Raw genomic sequence first — 17,321 nt, forward strand, 5'->3', positions numbered from 1 at the left:
ACAGATTGCCTTGATGAGACAGGGCGTGCTGGACAGTGGAGGAGTCCGGTCCGGGTTTGTGGGGTTCATTTTATGACCAGTTCGTTCTGTTAAGCTCCGTGATCGCTTTTCAGGACTGAACCCACAATACAAACACGGACAGAAAAACAGGAGTTTGTAGCAAAAGGTTTATTTTCTAATCGTGACAGGGGATATTAACTGTGTAATATAGTCCAGGAAAGGGGATACAAAAACTAGGGAATGGAGATCCTCAGCCGAGGCTCCGGAGTGAGCTGGGGATATCGCCAGGCAGATGAGAGGTGGCTTGAGCCTGAGTCTGTACGCTCCCGAGAGCGAGTAGGTTGGAGTTGGAGTTAGAGTTTGTCCTACCAGACTGGAGTGTGGCGAGCAGGGGTTTCAGAGCTGAGGGGAGCGAGCAGGCTGGAGCTGGTAGCGTGGAGAGCGGATGAATCCGACGAGGAAGTGGCTGGACGTGGCTAGCGGAGGAGGTGATGATGGGTTCTGGATAGAGAGACAAACAGGTAAGACAAAAACTGATTCCAGAGTTGTGTCAGGCTAAGCTAGAAAGCAATACGTTTACCAGTGTAATCTTGACGACGAACTGGTGAAGACTGGATGAGGAGACCGGGTTAATAAGCAGGTGTGGATGAGTAGATGATCAGGATGAATGAGAAGCAGCTGTGGAGATGAATTGGCAGGAACCAGAAGTAGGTCAGCCACACCCAGCCCGGGAGACACAGACAGACAGACAGACAGACAGACAACAAACACAAAGGGAAGCAGAAGGAATGGAGTACTGCAAATCCTTACATTAACCTTTTGGACCTTAGTGTCCCTAATTGTGGCTACAACACAGTGATCGCTCAGATCATTTGCAAATACTCCCACAGATGAATATTTATGGGGAACATTAGTTAAAATGAGATCAATTATGTTGTTTGGTATTGGCTTAAAAATGACCATGCACATGATTGGATTGGGTATTGCCTTGACCTTAAAAATGCTTGGACTTGGACTTGTCTTGGACTCCACTTAAAGGTCCAGTGTGTTGGATTAAGAGAATTTTTTTGAAAATAAATGACTAATCTCATGTTTTCACTTGTGTATTATCACCAGAAACCAATTATCCATGTGATTACGTTGATACCTATGTAGGGAGTTGGTCCTATTGAAGGAGTGCTTCATGTTCCACCTCGATAACTCCAGAACGGAAAAAGCTAATTCTGGCCCTGACAGTTCAGCGTGATTGTATTTTTTGCATTGGCCATTTTTGTGTTCATTGAGTTGCTTATGTGTTTGCAATCACCTTGTATCTACAAAAGGCAAATGGTGTGCTGAGAGTTAAGCCCTGAAGAAAGCTCTGCACAGTTTGTTAACCCAGCCCTATTTTAGCATGTGTTAACAGCGAATATGTTTTTAGAGTTTTCACTATATCATTCACACAAAGTTTTTTTTTTACTAATCGTCAGAAGAATACTGTGTTTGGTGATGGGGGGAACTTGTTGTCTCAACTTCTATTTGCTTGTTGGAATATTTTATATTAAAATATATTCTGTACCTCTGTTAAGTCAAGTCACATTTATTTATATTGTGCATTTAAAAACAACACACGTTGACCAAAGTGCCGTACAGACCGGAGCAGGTAGCTTACACATTATTTATCACAAATAAAGACATGAATATTTAATGCTGCCAGACAGAAAGCATTGTATCTTTATGGCACAACACTAGTTGGGTCATTAATAAATGCAGCAGCAACACGCTTTGCTGCTTAAAGAGGCATGGACACCAGTAGGAGTAATCTGTCGTAGTTATCAACTCTCTTTAGAAGAACCATTGTGTTGTTGTAGTCGCTACATAATTTTAATCAATATACAGTTAGTCAAGAAAGAGGGTACAGAATTTATCTTTGATATACTGTAGTTCTTGGCAATACTGATTGTTACGTGTAAAGTTTGTACCGCTTGAATTTTTATTTGAGCCATCAAATCAAGTTTTATTTATATAGCACATTTATAAACGATTTTTGGTCGAGCCAAAGTGCTGTACATATAATAAAATTAGACACCTTTACAGCAAATACAACAGCACAGATTGTTCAGAATATCAGTATGAGAAAAACGACACCCTCTATCCTTAGACCCTCACATCGTACAAGGAAAAACTTCCAGAGAAAAACCCACAGTTTAAGGGGAGAAAATGGGAGAAACCTCAGGGAGAGCAACAGAGGAGGCATCCCTCTCCCAGGACGGACAGACGTGCAATAGATGCCGTGTGTAAATCAAAGAGATAATACATTTGACAGCATATAGACCGAATATTAGGAAATGCACGAGGATGTCAGCTACAATCCTGTGGAAGCCATCAGGGAAGCATCATGGCGAGACCCAAGGCAGGACCGCAGAGACAGGTTCAGCCACGACCCGAACGTCCACGACTTAATCCAGAACTCGGGATAGAGGATCCAAGACACAGGACTACAGCAAGAGGATCAGCCTCGACTCCGGATCCCGGCGTAGATATAGATACAAAACAAGAAAAAAAGATTTGGCTGGGTTAATCGGAACACGAGTATACACAGACACAGACAGAGAGGGAAAAGGTCATTGGATAAAATGTATTCTTGATAACCCTCTAGAAAGATCTCATGAACTTCCCCACTCAATCTATCAAGACCCGAGCAGTTCTATCAGAAGTCCAAGGTAAAGGCACAGGCCGGCGCATACCGCTCATGGAATCCCTCACCATGTGAACTCTTACCCCTCAAGTGTACAAGTGAAGAGACACCATGTGTCAACTCCTTTTTAGAATAGTATTTCTTCTCTTCTCAGAGAAACAAGGGTATGAAAAGAACAGCCAGAAACAGAGGAAGAGAGGCACAACGTGATTACGTAAATGCACTCTCGAGTAAGAGGTGAAGAAACACAAAGACAGAAATTGAAATGAAAAGGCACCATCATGCTTCCCCTTAGAATAGGGTAGAAATTATGAAGACCCAAATTATGAAGAGGGGACATGGGATACTAGTGAAGAGGGGCAACAGTGAAAAGGCCCAACGTATCCAATGTACTAGCACTCTCCAAAGAGACAGAAAGTCAAAGTATACGCCGAGAGGCACAACGTGACTACGTAAATGCACTCTCCTGTATACATTACTTCAAGGGAAAGGGGGTGAAAGACTAAACTAATCAAAAGAAGGAAGTAGAGAGGCCTAAATGCCCTCTCCTAGATTCAGTTAAAGGAAAGAACTGGGGAACAAACAAGTACAGGAGGAAAGGCCCAACGAGTCAACGTCAACACACTCTCCTAGAATAGTTCAAGGTAAACGGGGTAGGAAGAATATAGTAAGAAACAGAGCTGAAAAGGCATCCAAGAACGCTTTCCCTCTAGTCCAGGGTGAAAATGTAGGATAAGAAACAGAGATAGAGAGCACAACAACCTATCTCTTCGTCAGATGCACTCCCCCGCCTGGATAAGCGACTCTGTGCCCCATCCCCCTCTACCGGACCTTAGATCCGCAGAGGGAGAGGGGAGGGACCAAACCCAAGGGGGGGTTTAGGGTTTTAAAAGAAAACCCAGCAGAGATCCAAAAATGGATGAAGAAGTAATTACAAAAACGGTTTATAAAACCAAGAGGTTATTCCTCATATTTCTAAAATGTTCTAATCTAATTCAGGATTATACCAACTCAGCTCCAATCAACCAGATTTAGCAACCAGTCAGTCCAGTCAGAACCTTCTCTAAGGTCTCCCCGCCCCCAACCTACTAATCATAAAACACTGAAACCCCATAAAACCCCAATAATATTAATAACATTTAATAATATTAAAAATAGTATCAATTCTGTGGATAACTAAATAAATAAATAATTAAACAAAAGCCAGAGAGAAAAAGTGAGTTTTAAGTGTTGATTTAAAAACCCCCAGGGTCTGGGCCGACCTCACATGGAGGGGCAAAATATTCCAGAGCCTAGGGCCAGCCGCTGCGAAAGCTCGATGCCCTCGGGTTTTAAGCCTGGTCTTAGGCACTATCAACAGCAGCTCATCAGCCGACCTTAAGGCTCTGCCTGGGGTGTAGCGATGGAGGAGTTCGGCTATATAGGCAGGAGCCAGCCCATTTAGGGCTTTGAAAACAAATAAAAGGAGTTTAAAATCTATTCTGACCCGAACTGGAAGCCAGTGCAATGAAGCCAGAATTGGGGTGATATGGTCACGCTTTTTATGGCCAGTAAGAAGACGTGCAGCTGCATTCTGAACTAGCTGGAGGCGTCTAATTGAGGCGTGGTCCATACCCACATACAGAGCATTGCAGTAATCCAGTCTCGAGGTAACAAAGGCGTTAATATCCCTTTCTAGGTCTTTAAAAGATAAAAACGACTTGGTCTTAGCCAATAGTCGTATTTTGAAAAAGCAGGTCTTGACTACAGTGCTAACCTGCTTATCAAATTTAAAGGCGCTGTTGAAGGTCACTCTAAGGTTCATGACAGAGGGGAGGATATTTGTATTGAGGGAGCCCAGAATATCAACCGGGGAGACTGTTGGTTGGGGTCCAAAAAAGATGACCTTGGTCTTGCTCTCATTGAGGGTAAGGAAGTTTTGGCTCAGCCAGGATTTAATCTCTATTAAGTAGTCCTTCAACTGCTGTAGTGAGTTGGCATTTTGATTGAGAGGCAGATAAATCTGTACATCATCAGCGTAACAATGGAAGGGGATATTATGTTTTGTGAGAATTTAACCTAGGGGCAGTATATACAATAGGAAAAGGATGGGGCCCAGAATCGAGCCTTGGGGAACCCCACAGGTAAGAGGGGCTTTGGCAGAGGAGAAGGCACCTAGCTGCACTGAGAAGCTACGGTCCGTCAGGTAAGACCTAAACCATGCAAGAGCAGAGCCTGTAATACCTGCGGACTGTTCAAGCCGTGACAACAGGATACTGTGATCCACAGTGTCAAAGGCAGCAGTTAAGTCTAACAGCACCAAGACAGCTGGGCTGCCTGAATCGGCGGCTAAGAGCAGATCATTAAAAACTCTTAAAAGGGCTGTTTCAGTGCTATGCATAGGTTTAAAGCCAGACTGACATTGTTCGTGGATGCCATGCGTGGTTACAAACGACTGCAGCTGGGTGTAGACTACTCGCTCCAAGGCTTTAGATAAAAAGGGTAGCTGGGAGATGGGCCTGAAATTTGCGAGAATGGAGGGATCGAGATTTTTCTTTTTAAGTAGTGGCTTAACCACGGCATGTTTGAAGGCAGCTGGGACACATCCTGAGCTAAGAGAGGTGTTTACAAGCAATAAAACACTTGCTCCAACTGATTCAAAAACATCTCTAAGGAAGCGAGAGGGAATGCTGTCTAAGATACAGTTTGTCGGCCGCAGGTGCTTGACTACTTCCGAGAGAGAAGAGAGGGATACAGGCTCAAAATGGTCGAGGACAGCAGGGCACAGAAAGGGAGCAGGATCTTGGGTAGCACTAGTATAGGCTAGCCTTAGAGCAGATACATTTTCGATAAAAAATTTAAGAAATGTATCGCAGAGAGTAGTTGATGGCACAATTGGAGAAGCATCACAAGGATTAATGATCGAATTGAGGACATTAAAAAGAACTTGAGGTTTATGGTTGTTTTTGGAGATTAACAGAGAAATATACTCTGTTTTGGCTGCTTTGACTGCCGTCTGATAATCGGAAAGGCAAGCACGAAGAATTTCTAAGGAGACATGAAGTTTATCCTTTTTCCATTTTCTCTCTGCACGACTACAAGCGCGTCTAAAAGCGCGAGTACAATCATTGAGCCATGGCTCTGAGAGAACTGTGTTGCGTCTAAGCGTAAAAGGAGCAACGGAATCCAGTATTAGTGTGCATGTCGAATCAAACAAAGAGATAAGCTCATTCACACTAAAAGCACAGTTCACATCTAATTTACAAATCGGATAAGTATTAAAAGCATCTGAAAACTGTGAGGCAGTCAAGGGGTTAATTGAACGCAGACAACGCGCAGGAGCACGTGATTCGACTCCTACAGAAGGGATTGAGGTTGTAAACAGAACCGTATCTTAAATGGTCTGAGATACGCGTTCCTGCACAGATTTCATCCACAGAGATAGACAATCCAAACGATAATACTAAGTCTAAGGTGTGTCCTTTATCATGTGTTGGGCCAGCCACAGACTGAATGAGACCGAAAGAGTCGAGGAGGTTTAAAAAATCCCTAACCAGAGGTTTAGACGCGCAGCACACATGGACATTAAAGTCTCCGCAGATCAAAACACGATCATATTTCACCATGATCCCGGACAGAAAGTCAGAAAAGTCAGTTATAAAATCATTATTGTACTTTGGCGGACGATACACAACTGCGCATAGTATAGGCGAGGCCAGGTTCAGTTCAAAAAGCTGCAACTCGAAGCTAGCATAGCTAGTTACTGGGTGAAGCAAACGGCATTGGAGATTAGCTCTAAACAATGAAGCTATACCCCCACCACGGCCGGTGTTACGGGGGAGCTGAAGAAAGTACAGTCGGAAGGAAGAAGTTCAGAAAACGGTACATACTCGCGGGTGTGGACCCAGGTCTCCGTCAGGAACATTAAATCCAGATCATGAGAGATGAAGAAGTCGTTTAACAAGAATGTCTTGTTTGCTATTGACCTAGCATTTAGCAAAGCCATGCAGAGATTTCTCTCCGGGCTGGCCGAAGGTGTAGTGCGTCTCAGCTGACGAAGATGTGCGTGTTGAACGCTGCGCGGACCGGGAGCAGTCAGTCGGGCAGGAGGAGCTGCCAGCGGGCCCAGCAGAGGCCGCAGCTCCGGAAAAACAGGGTGAATCCACCGAACCCTCGGGTGGCGTGCAGCGGGAGGGCCATGACATCTGATGCGTGGATAAGTCACGGAAGAAGCCGTCAGGTGTGCTTTTTGATGGACGAGCGCGCCACCACGCTTTCCCCGTCGCCTAAAGCGCTTTCGGTGAGGCAGGATGCAGGGCAACCGACGCAGGTAGGTGGGAATATCTGACAGTAGGGGGGGGGGGGGGGAGTCCATTTACGGTTGCCAGATATAGGTTTGGGTAGCAGTATAAACTCCAGTGAGGGTCTTAGGTGGAGGAGAGCTTGGCGATCATAGACAAGCAGAGCAGGGACATTCTGACAAACATAAAACAAAAACAGGATAGCTAAAGGCAGAGAGCTGAGGGAGCGGCATGCCGACACAGGCGCCATCTTGAAATCCTTCCAACGTGACAGATGGGAGGTGTATAGATACTGTCTTTATTACGTTAGTGAGCCGGATCATTTGGCTCGGCTCTCTTAAGCGCCGGCTGTTTCAACACAGTCTCACATCTAAACGTGTAATAACTACGTTGGTCCACAACGTAGGACGTAGTATTTCTACAAAAACGCCTCTGAAATTATAAGATCCCTACGTTTTTTTTCACCATTCATTTCCAATGGCTGGCGTCTATGTCACGTGATCTTCAAATTTCTCCCTGCAGAAAAAAAAAAGCCTATTTTAAGGTTAGTTTGGTCATTAAAATGCGTGTTGATGTCATTTGATGCGAGAAATATGAGTTGTTATTTCAGATTATGTGTGCAGTGAATGTACATGATCTTTAGTTTGCTAGTTATTACGAAGATTACTTCAGGAAATTGTATCCATACAACGTTTTAATTGTGACCAAGGTGGTTGCTAGGGACGCTGCTATCGATATTATTTCTGTTATGTTGTGTAACTGTTTAATGGTGTTATCTTTATTGCTACCCCCTACCCCGTCAACGTATAGTGTTGGTCCACAGCGCAAACGTATTACTTTAACAAAATCCGCATCTAAAATTGTGGCATAGATACGTTATTTTCCCCTGTGCAATTCTCCAACCCAGTCTCATATCTCACATCTCACATCTCACATCACATCGTCATAAAGAAATACCGGAAACAGACGTAGGCAAGATCCTCAGCTCGGTGATTGGATGGTTTAGCCGCAATGCACGTTGCGAAATGGTGTTTATGCGATGTGAAATCCGAAAACATTTTTTAAAAATAAAATAATACTTTATTCCGAGTGTGCTTGCTTTTCTCTTTGAAAGTCATCACATAACGGCATTGTAATATACGGTTCGGCTACATTAAATATTACATATCTGCCGTAGTTCTCTATTTATAGAGCCCCGATGAGAAGACTTCTAGACAAACAGGAATAACTGCCGCCAAAACTGAATACGTGAACTGGATCATAAATATCATCAATTAAACAACATCTTATATTTCTTTTCACACAATACGTCTCCTTGCAGTATCAACACCAATTCGGCTTACTTTTATATTTGATCAAATTGGTCAAAATGGGGCCATGCCCTCCCATTTGACATTCCTGCCCTCCCCCAATAAACACGTTTTTTATTATTTATAAAAATTTAAAAATATATATATTTTATTTTTTTAATTACAAATAAACTGTGAACTTTTATGCTATGATGTATGTGATGTCAGATAGTAACTAACATTTTTTATCGCAGGCTACGTCAAATAGATTCATGTGTCTGTTGTGATTTGTGATTCGTCCACATTTAGACCAATCAAAGCATCACACTCTGCCGCCTATTCTGGATTTGTTTATTGCTTATTGTGCATTCTGTAGACTCCCATTTATGTTTGAATTACAACATGGACATCAGGAATCGGCTTAAAAGTCTAAGGATTTATTAAAACGAAATAGCGATGAAAGAACTGCAGCCGATGCAGCTGCTGGCGACCCTGCACCTGCTGCCGTTGCAGCAGGTGCAGAAACTTGAATTGAACAAAATAACAGTGCAGCTGTTCTTATCGAATCAATCCCTCCCGACTTTAGTTTTATGAGTCAGGAAAGAATGCATAAGAAAGGGGGTGGAGTTGCTATTCTGTTAAATGATTCCCTTCAATGCAGGAAGACATCGTATGGAAACTTTGATTATTTTGAATATGTGGCCCTTCAGCTGAAATGCTGCTCTCGAGCTCTGTTCCTAAATATCTATAGACCACCCAAATACTGTGCAAGCTTTTTTGATGACTTTACTGAACTGCTGTCTATAGTGTGTATTGACTTTGACCGTCTAGTCATTGTTGGTGATTTTAACATCCATGTTGACAACCCCCAGGACAGAGGGGCTAAAGAACTGTTTTGTGATAGCTATGGACTGACTCAGCATGTGACGGAGCCCACGCACAATAAGGGGCACACTCTGGACTTAATTATCTCAAAGGGTCTGAATATCTCTAAGGTTGTGGTGACTGATGTTGCACTCTCTGACCATTCCTGTGTTTTCTTTGAGAGCTCTATTTCTGTTCACAAAAATGTTCAAAAAGAGATAACCACAAAGCGATATTTAATTGAAAATACTAGGGAAATGTTTACTCAGAATTTTTCTTCCACACTTGCCCCTGCTAACATCTCAGTAAATGAGCTAGTAGATTATTTTAATTCAAAAATTAAAAATGTTATAGATTCCATTGCTCCAACTAAGGTAAAGGAAGTGTCTGGCAAGAAAATATCTCCATGGAGAAAGGCCATGACCGGGAAAACAGAAAAAAGAGAATGTCGAAAAGCTGAACGCAGGTGGCGAAAAACAAATCTCCAGGTTCACTTTGAAATCTATAAAGAGAGACTTGGCCTTTATAATTTGGAATTGAAAAACGCACGACAATCGTTCTTCTCGGACATCATTACCAAAAACAAAAACAACGCACGTGCCTTGTTTGCTACCGTCGACAGACTAACTAACCCCCCAGTGTCAGTAGCCTCTGAATTTCTATCCACCAGGGCGTGCAATGATTTTGCCTCCTTTTTCACTGACAAAATTAATAAAATCAGACAAGCAGTCAGTGCCTCTGCATCAGGAACAGCAAATGTGTTGTCTCTGTGTCCACCTAATAACAATTCAAGCACCATGACACAATTCCATCAGATTAATGATAAACACCTAGAGGACATTATACAACTTCTGAAATCCTCCTCCTGCTGCCTTGATATTATTCCAACAGGATTTTTCAAAGATGTTTTGCCTTGCATGGCCTCAGAACTACTTCATATAGTAAACAAATCTCTTCACTCAGGTATTTTTCCACAGGCCCTGAAAACTGCAGTCATTAAACCACTCTTAAAAAAGAATAATCTAGATGCTTCAGTAATGAACAATTACAGGCCCATATCAAACCTCCCATTTCTAGGTAAGATCATTGAAAAAGTTGTTTTTCAACAGTTGAGTAATTTCTTGCATTTAAATAACTGTTTCGATGTGTTCCAGTCAGGCTTTTGTCCAAACCACAGCACTGAGACTGCTCTTGTAAAGGTCTTTAATGACATCTACTTAAACACAGACAGTGGCAGAACTTCAGTGTTAGTATTATTAGATCTCAATGCTGCATTTGACACTGTTGACCACAGCATATTACTAGACCGACTGGAAAACTGGATGGGACTTTCGGAAACAGTTCTAAATTGGTTTGAATCCTATCTAAAGGACAGAAACAACTTTGTTTCTATAGGTACATACACATCTGAGTTGACAAATATGACATGTGGGGTTCCTCAAGGCTCCATCTTGGGGCCTCTTCTCTTTAACATCTACATGCTACCACTGGCTCAGATAATGAAAAACAACAAAATAAGTTACCATAGCTATGCAGATGACACACAAATCTACGTAACAATTTCACCAGGAGACTATGCTCCAATTCAAACACTGAGTAAGTGCATTGAACAAATCAATGACTGGATGTGTCAGAACTTTCTCCAATTAAACAAAGATAAAACTGAGGTAATGGTTTTTGGAGCAAAGTCAGAACGTATAAAAGTGAGCGCTGAGGTTCAGTCTGCAATGTTCAAAACAACAGATAAAGCCAGAAATCTAGGTGTAGTCATGGACTCTGACCTGAGTTTCAACAGTCACACTAAATCAGCCTACTATCATCTAAAGAATATATCTAGGATTAAAAGACTAATGTCACAGCAGGATTTGGAAAAACGTCCATGCTTTCATCTTCAGTAGACTCGACTACTGCAATGGTGTCTTCACAGGTCTCACTAAAATATCTATTAGGAAGCTGCAGCTGATTCAGAACGCCACTGCTCGAGTCCTCACTAACACTAAGAAAGTGGATCACATCACTCCTGTTCTGAAGTCTTTACACTGGCTTCCTGTGTGTCAAAGAATATATTTCAAAATACTGCTGCTGGTTTATAAAGCATTGAATGGTTTAGGCCCTAAATACATTTCTGATCTACTGCTAAATTATGAACCATCCAGATCTCTCAGGTCTTCAGGGACTGGTCAGCTTTCTGTCCCCAGTGTCAGAACTAAACATGGTAAAGCAGCGTTCAGTTATTATGCTCCAAATATCTGGAACAAACTCCCAGAAACCTGCAGGTCCGCTGCAACTCTGACTACTTTTAAATACAGGCTGAAGACTTTTCTTTTTGTCGCTGCTTTTAATTGAACTATTCATATCTTAGACTGCACTGTAACTTTTATCCATGTATTTTTTCTTTTAATGTTTTAAATGTAAACGTAATTAATTTCTCCAAGACATTTATGAGAGGGACTGCTCGAAAGTAGGATATTTGGGATATCCATCGTAGCCAGGGTTTACGATCAGTTTTTAGGTGAGTTGTACTGAGGAACAAGTATCACAGCACCGACGGGTGAAAAATAGTGTTTTGGTAACACGGGGTGTTCAGGTAACACTTAAAGACTTTGTTATGGAACACAACGCAGAGTAGGGGGCTAGTACACCCTCCTGAGGGTCCGATTGTGGATGTCATGCGAGCAAAACATGGTGAAAACCGTCTGAAACTCTATGACATTTATCAGAGGGACTGCTCGAAAGTAGGATATTTGGGATATCCATTGTAGCCAGGGTTTACGATCAGTTTTTGGGTGATTTGTACTGAGGAACAAGTATCACATCACCGACGGGTGAAAAATAGTGTTTTGGTAACACGGGGTGTTCAGGTAACACTTAAAGACTTTGTTATGGAATGCAAAGCAGACTAGGGGGCTAGTACACCCTCCTGAGGGTCCGATTGTGGATGTCATGCGAGCATAACATGGTGAAAACAATCAGTCTAAATTAACAATCGGGACGGAAATGTTCGGATTTCCAAAGGGAGGTTCTGTGAATAAATTAAAAATCAAGAACCGAAATAATTGAACTATTCATATCTTAGACTGCACTGTAACTTTTATCTTTTAATGTTTATTTTATTAGCTTTTCTTTTTAATGACTGATTTTAAATGCCATTTTCTTAATGTCTTTCATTTTTTGTTTTTCTTTTAATTTTTCTTTTATTATCTTTTACTGTTTTTAAATGTCTTTGTCTGAATGTCTTTCATTTTTGTAAAGCACCTTGAATTGCCTGGTGCTAAAAGGTGCTATATAAATAAACTTGCCTTGCCGTGCCTTCATCTGATGCGGCTTTTACTGTAAAGTTTTTTGCAACTGGAAACACGCATTACAGACTGATAAAGGACTGCTAAGGCATGCCGCATCAAAAGAACACATTTCATGTGAGAGTTTGTGGAGAGAGAGACAGATACACGAGGAAACAAATAAGGAAATTAGTACTTTGGTGCAGATCAGCTGGCACTGAACCGTTATTACGTGTCAGCTGTCGTTGATATTATAGCTTTTTTAGCTGTCAACCAACTCCCTCTCAGAGGTGACCACGATTCACTCCACAGCATGTCCGGGTGCAGTGCATAGGAAAATAAACCATGCCCAAGGCGGGCTAAACAGTTCATCGTCTCCGTCTCTACTATTTCTCTCCGAGTGCAACGATGAGGAAGCTTCCATCCTTAACCAGTGATTTACCAGTGTTTGTGCTGCCACGCACACAATGTTTCAAAAGTGGTTTCTATGTTGCCCTTTATTTGTGTATGTATTTGCAATAAGTGTGCGTCTTTGCGCAATGCTTTTGGCCTACAGTATAGTATGTTTGACAGCTGGACCAGTAAATTCTATTTTCTAAAACACTGACATGGAGCCGTACATGTTTTCGTGATAGAATAAACCTATATCATGATATCCTGAGTGAAACTAATAAAAACAAGTGTGTATTCCCATTTTTGTTCAGTTTTATACTCTCAGCTCAGGACTTAATTATATTAGAAACTTCCTGTGAAGCGATCATAATCAGCTTTTAAGTAATGCACTTATAAACAGAATGGGCAGGCGCCATCTTACCTTAAAGAACTCATTATACCCTACTGTCCTACTAGGGCATTGCATTCCAAGAATGCAGGGTTGTTGGTTGTTCCTAGAGTCGCTAAAAGTACAATGGGAGCCAGAGCCTTTTCTTATCAAGCTCCACATTTGTGGAATCAGCTTCCAGTTTGTGTTCGGGCGGCAGATACCCTATCCGTTTTTATGAGTGCGCTTAAGACCTTCCTTTTTGATAATGCTTATAGTTAGGGCTGATTAGATTCAGCCCCTAGTTTTGCTGATATAGGCTTAGTTTGTCGGGGGACATCTTACTTCTTCCTTCTCTCTGTCTATACCTGTTCCGATTAACCCAGCTTCCCCTAATTTCTTTCTTTTTGGTATCTATATACGCCGGGATCCGGAGTCATGGATGATCCTGTTGCTGCGGTCCTGTGTCCTGGATCGCGAGCCCTGGATCTTGAGTCGTTGCTTTGGTCCTGGATCATCGGTCCTGGATGGATATCCTCGTGGATTTATCTTCCTATTATACACACATGCATTTCCAAACATTTGGACTACCTATGTTGCAAATGTATTATCTTTTCAATGTACACACGGCATCTATTGCACGTCTGTCCGTCCTGGGAGAGGGATCCCTCCTCTGTTGCTCTCCCTGAGGTTTCTCCCATTTTTCCCTTTAAACTGTGGGTTTTCTCCGGAAGTTTTTCCTTGTACGATGTGAGGGTCTAAGGACAGAGGGTGTCGTATTGTCATACTGATATTCTGTACAAACTGTGAAGTCCACTGAGACAAATGTAACATTTGTGATATTGGGCTATATAAATAAACATTGATTGATTGATTGATTGATTGATTGAGAACTAATGTGATTTTTGAAGAACGAAGCCAAACTGATTTAACGCTATGTTATGTGGGTCACCCGTTTTTAGGCTATTACCTGCAAGCCTGGAATTTATTGGCTTATCTCCCATTAGACAGACTCAGGAAGGCTTTGGAAGCTGATTTCTTTCTTGCAACCCCCTTCTAAATGTGATGCCCCATGGAGCCTATGTTGACCCGTGACTGACTTGGGTAAAAGCCTGTTACAGCAGAGGGGTTCACAAAGCAGGAATAGATACTATGACTTGATGGAAAACACAAACATTCTAAAACCTTAATATGGCGCTATTATAAGATTGACTCTAACATTTGTCATATAAAAAACATTTGTAGTGAAAACACTTAAACTTTAATTACACTTGTGTAATTAATATACCTTGCAAAGCTGTAAAATACTGTGGTTTGGTTTTGAATCTATTTAATTTTTTGCTTAGCGACTATAAAAATGTCCTCAGATTTTCTAATTTCTCTCAGTAGTAAGCCTCTGCCACAGAAACATCCCATGAGCCTCTCTTATTAGTTGGAAGTAGATTAAAACAATTTAAGTCTCTAATGAGTAAAATGCTGCTTAACCTCTTAAGCCCGAAGGTCCCCCCAGTAGACCCCCCCCACCGTTTTTTTACGAGACTATGTCTCAGGGCTTCTTAACATTTATGAAACTATTAATGTTTCATACCCTTTTAAAGGTAAGAAACTCCGCTAACTGACAATAAGAACAATTGTTAGCTAAAAAAAACACAAGAGTAATACCAAGCCTTTGAATTAGCATTGAGCGAAAAAATGCTAACTAATGCTAACGCTCTTTTACACAGAACTCACGGTAGAAATGCACTTATTACTATCTTAACTGCACAAACAAGATATATAAAATAAATATATATATTTAAAGCTGAGACTCCACAGATTCCACACATGTAATGTCATCACTGTACAACCTTGAATAACTGGAACTATCAGCCAGAAAAGAGAAAGTAAACAACATCCGGTTTCAAAAATATTACAATAATTACGTCTTACCTTTTTTGATTTGTGATCAAAAGTTGTGTTCAACGGAATAAAAACACCGCTCAAGGTTAATCCAATGTCTTTGTGTCACGTAGACATTTTTACTGATAATCCATCATCATATTTATGGCAATATACTGGGTATAAAGTGTTGCTGTCCAGGCTTGTACTTTCAGATATGTTTCGTTTGCTTCACTATTACGTCCACAATGGTAATGTGTACGTGGATTTGGGAACTGCCCATCGATTCTATTGGATGTAATGGTTATGAAAAAGGTGTAAATCACCCAAATCGACCAATGGGTTCCAGAGATATGGTCCTGTGTAAAGTATAAAGAATGCCAGCCAGCTTAAGTACATTACGCAGGAGACTTTACTTATTGTTTACTATGTAAGGAAGCAGGAATTGCAGGACCCAGAGCACATGGAGCACAGAGCGGACAGCAGATAACGGAATTGCAGTTTTATTGCTATAGATTATCAGAACATTTCAAAGGGGACACAGCCACATTGGATATTAACCTATGGATTAACTACATTATCGTTTTGTATCGTTTTAATGCCATTGAAGACCAGTTTAGACCAGACAAAGAGGAAGGTGAGCCATGTTAGCCTAGCGCATTAGCGCTAGCGCCACTTGTTTTGATGTACGTTTTTGTTGATAACGTCGCGAGTTTGTATCTTTCAGTGTTGAGGTGGGCACCGTTAGATTCTGTGTCTTTACGATCATAAACAATGTGTTGGATGTGCAGCTAGGATAAGTAATAAGGGAGCTAGGAGTGATTTTCGGTGCAGTAATAGGTTAGCATTTTTCGCTCTAGGCTAGTTCAGAGGCTCAGAGGATAACAGAGTAGGCCTATGTTTTTTTTTGTTTTTTTTTCACAACAGTTGTATTTGGATGGAATGAATACCTATAGTGATAATTCAAAGTAATACAATGATTTTTACAGTGAAAAGGTTCAAATGGAACTGATGGTTCCCAAATTACCCAGAGGTGAGTCCGCTTGGACTTTATTTTCTAAACCTCTCTAAAAAGGTCAAATTTCACTTGTTTTGCATCAATCTTGATACAGGGTACTTATTATATGTTATAGTTTGTATTCCTAAAGCTTTTAGTCTACTAGCCCATCATTCAAAGGTGGTTTTCACTATAAGTAATGAGTTTTTTTTAGGCGGACATTAGAATTTACATGTTTTTACTGTGTTCCATCTGAATTGACTTTAAAATAAAAACATCTATATTGATTATGACACTTCTAGATCCAACTCACAGATGTAACCTTGCTTTGAGTGAAAAGATTATTAATTTACCCCTTTTAGAAGTGAAGATATAGTCTTTGTTGTGTTAGTGGCATTTTCGAGCCTGAAACCTGAAAAACAGGCTCAGGGCTTAAGAGGTTAAGAACGATGACAGTGATTATGAATATGATAAAGAGCCCACATTTACACGACAAACACGGGTGTCTCTTGGCACAAGTCTAACAAATTGCGTAGAGACTGCACTTTAAAAGAGAAAAGCTGAGTTAGAGGCTGAAGGGTTAGATCTTTATGGACATTTAACAGGCAGCTAATATGAACTTACGTTATTGGAAGTGTAGCAAGCAGTTTTTTCTAGCTTGAGTCATACAGGGGACAACAAGGCTAAGAAGGATATCTGAAACTCTTTAAAGGTCCCCTATTATACAAAATGCACTTTTTAATGTATGGTACAGTATATCAACCCAGTCTCACGGCATTTCGTGTTCACCAACACGATTTTTAATCTATTGATTCGTGTTCACCAACACGATTTGCCCCTTTTTTTCGTGTTGCACAGCACGATTTTAAAAGCAATGTATTTCTACTGCCTGCAGCACGTCTTTTTCTCCGGTCGGGTCGTGGGAGACCGGAAGCTGTGTGGTTCATAAAAACATGTTCTTACTCAATATCAAGCCACAATTATTGCTTTTATTTTAAATCGTATAATTTCTGACTTTTGTTGCCGTCTGTGAGGAAAATAAATGGGGCTCAGACAATAAATGGGGCTCAGAGCCTCAGGATACTGAAATCTGTATTTTTAAGTATTTTTTCCTTCTAATTTGTTATTCTTTTCAAAATAACACACAGTTATTTACTCACCAATAACACACAATTATCCTTGCTTTTATTTATTGTTTTAATTCCATAATGTCGGGCTTTTTTGGTGTCCGTCAGGAACTGAATTTCAAAATAAAAATAACCGGAAACAGACGTAGGCCTCTAAGGGACATTTCGAGC

The 17,321-nt window shown here is 41.1% G+C and overlaps 1 pseudogene; it reads right to left on the reverse strand.

Moving 5' to 3' along the window:
• Positions 1–250: 250 nt before the first annotated feature.
• Positions 251–17,321, reverse strand: part of LOC117447965 (piggyBac transposable element-derived protein 4-like) — a 30,029-nt pseudogene continuing 12,958 nt past the window's right edge.

Source organism: Pseudochaenichthys georgianus, chromosome 6 (assembly GCF_902827115.2).
Source record: "Pseudochaenichthys georgianus chromosome 6, fPseGeo1.2, whole genome shotgun sequence".
Lineage (NCBI taxonomy): Eukaryota > Metazoa > Chordata > Actinopteri > Perciformes > Channichthyidae > Pseudochaenichthys > Pseudochaenichthys georgianus.